At 45.2% G+C, this 2,952-nt stretch overlaps 1 pseudogene; it reads right to left on the bottom strand.

The window, feature by feature from the left end:
- Nucleotides 1-2,943, bottom strand: part of LOC107299598 — a 21,273-nt pseudogene extending 18,330 nt beyond the window's left edge.
- Nucleotides 2,944-2,952: the final 9 nt, after the last annotated feature.

Here is a 2,952-nt window from a genome sequence, read left to right as displayed (position 1 = left end):
AAAGGAAAGGTGAAAATGATGGAGAGGAGTGGGATGTGGAGGGGAAGAGGGAGGGGGAGGAGCATCTGGGGAGGGGAGGGAACACGATGGGAGGGGGAAGAGGAAAAAGCAGGAGCGGAATAGGAATGGGGTGATGGACCATGAGGAGATCTGGGGGGGTTGAGGGAGGGTAGGAAGGGGGAGGGACATTGAAGGGGGGCAAGGGGAGGATGTGGATGGTTAGGGGTGAGGGTGGGGGATGAGAGATGGACCATGAGGGGATCACAGGTAGAAGGGGGACAGTGAGGGAGGGGAGAGTGAGGGGGAGGTCCAAGGGAGGAGGAGAGGGTGTGCTTGGGTAGGGGACAGTAAGGGAATGAGGAGTGGGGTGCAAAACCTAGATTTACAAAATGCTCCCCCTTGTGACAATCACTTAAATATGAGCCAGCAGTGTGCAGCAGCAGCAGCCAAAAAAGCTAGTACAATCTTTGGTTGTATAAACAGAGGCATCCAATCAAAATCATGTGAAATAAGATCGGTGTGGCATGATCTGCTTTTAACAAACTCGTGCTGGCTACTGGTTACAGAAAGAGTTTCACAGAGCCCATCCCTCCCCTTGACCAGTCCTTTTCCAGCCAAAGTGTTTTGAGAAGGCTGAGATGTTTTGGGGTAATCCACAGATTTTCTCAGGATGCCTGGCCTTGGGATGCTGGCACAAACAGGACCTGGCTGCTCTGGTCCTTACTGCCTGTCAGTCCCCCCTCCCTATTTGCCATCAGGTACACACAGCTTTATGTATTGCCCATCCGTCCTCCCACACCAGCCTTTCAGGGCAGGATACCAGTGAGGTGCCAACCCAACCTGGCAGACCTGACATTGGGCTTCTAAGTAAAAACCATCCTTAACTCCATTTGTTGAGAAAGGTATAGTTTACTAGAAGTGAACTGCAGTAGGGTAAAGCCAAAACTGAGAGTCGGTGCCAGATTAGCCCAATTATGTTCCTCTTTCAGCTCTTGAGAGACCAGCCCCATAAGCAGAGATAAACTAGCTACTTCTCTGCTCTATGCCAATTCCACAGGAATCTCCCCAGAGTGGCGGCTTTTGCCTACGGCAGACTGGAGACCTCTCAAAGGCATTCGAATGCGGTCAGACCTTGCCCGGTTGATGGCTGATCCTACAAGGAGAATTAAACCATAATAATAAAAGAAATAGTAAAATGGTTCTGTTCCCAAGTCTGCATATCATTGAATGTTTGGGCTGATAATACTGTATACATTCACAGGTCGAATATGTCATGGTTCCGACAGATGAAAGTCTTCAAAGAATTTCGAGGCATTGTTTACCTTAAAAAAATCTTTATTCGAGTAGCATGGTCGAAGCCAAAATCTGAATTCTCCTCCCCTAAACACATAGTATCAAAGCACAATTCCCTCCTCTAATTAACAGTCATAAATCACATTCTCCAATTAGTTTGAAATGCAGACCTTCCCTCCAGTTCCTCCAACCGATTTCTTATCTCTTATTTCAAACAACCTTGAAAAACATTCTAGGACGATTTTGTTACGTCTAACTAATTCCCATACACATTCTTCCTCCCCCCCCCCCAGGAATCATCTAATTCTAACTCTAAAAGTAACACACAAGTTAAGGGGAAAATGGCTGCATCTTCATATATGATCAAAGCGAGAACATCCGATGTTAGCAGCGTTGACAGAATGGCAATAAAGAGTAAGTATCCACATCTCTGCCTTGTTGGCTCATAATTAGGTCTGTGATAAAAACTGGAGGTTCTTCGCACTAGAGAAACCGTTGTGCATGTCATCTGGGGCTGCACAGAGTTTGCTGGCCACATTTGGCGGTATATTAGCCACAATTAATCCATTTCTGTTTCTCTCCCATGTGGTTTATTAGGTGGTTTTTGAGCTGCCTGTAAAGTCTTGCCTCAGCTAATCCCTCAAGAAAGCAGAACTCTTGAATGAGGTAGTATTTCAAAAGGAACTTTTATTGAGAGATAGAGATTGCAGAGAAAGAAGGCAGGATCTAAAATTCCCGTGCGAAAACAACAGCTTAAAACCCACTTTTCAAAACCCCTCTCAACTGCCCGGTCCACAGGGAGCCAATCCAGAGGTGCAAAGGTGTTATGAGAACTCCGAACTGAGAAGGTGATAAGAAGTTGTTCTCAGGCGCTGCGATCCTCTGGAGCTGAGACAAAACAGATGGTCCCAGCCTCATTCTTCTCCCATCCCTCCCTTCTTCCATTCCCAGGAAGATACATCAAACAAAAAGAGGAACAAAGTAAAATGGATACATCAAAGAACACTCCCCCCACCTGAGATTTCCCCCCTCCTGCCAAAATGGCAGCGTCCCAATAGGGATCTATGTCGACCTGACACTTCCATTTATTCTGAAGGATTCAGTCCACTCTGTGCGTTTATAGTGTAGAGTTTGAGTGTAAAGTTTATAATTTTTATTGAGACCTATTTTGACTGAAACACTCCATGAATTTTTAGGGGTTTTCTCCCAGGTGCATTCTTTGACAACTTCTGCAATTGCTGCTTGTTGTGAAGAATTCTCCACAATGAAGCCATTTATATGGTTTTGTCCTGTGTGGATACTTTGATGATTATGGAGCTGTTCACTCACATTAAAGCTCTTTCCACACTCCAGACATTTGTATGTTTTTTCTCCAGGGTGGATCCTTTGATGACTATATAGCGTTCTTCTCTCACTAAAGCTCTTTCCACACTCCAGGCATTTATGAGGTTTTTTTCCAGTGTGGATTCTTTGATGACTATATAGAGTTTCACTCCTGCTGAAGCTCTTTCCACACTCCAGGCATTTATATGGTTTTTCTCCAGTATGGATCCTTTGATGACTATATAGAGTTTCACTCCTGCTGAAGCTCTTTCCACACTCCAGGCATTTATATGGTTTTTCCCCAGTGTGGATTCTTTGATGTCGATGTAGGTGTCC

The sequence above is a fragment of the Protobothrops mucrosquamatus genome, unplaced genomic scaffold, assembly GCF_001527695.2.
Source record: "Protobothrops mucrosquamatus isolate PMUCROS unplaced genomic scaffold, P.Mucros_1.0 scaffold5163, whole genome shotgun sequence".
Classification (NCBI taxonomy): domain Eukaryota; kingdom Metazoa; phylum Chordata; class Lepidosauria; order Squamata; family Viperidae; genus Protobothrops; species Protobothrops mucrosquamatus.
This window is presented reverse-complemented; position numbering and strand designations above follow the sequence as displayed.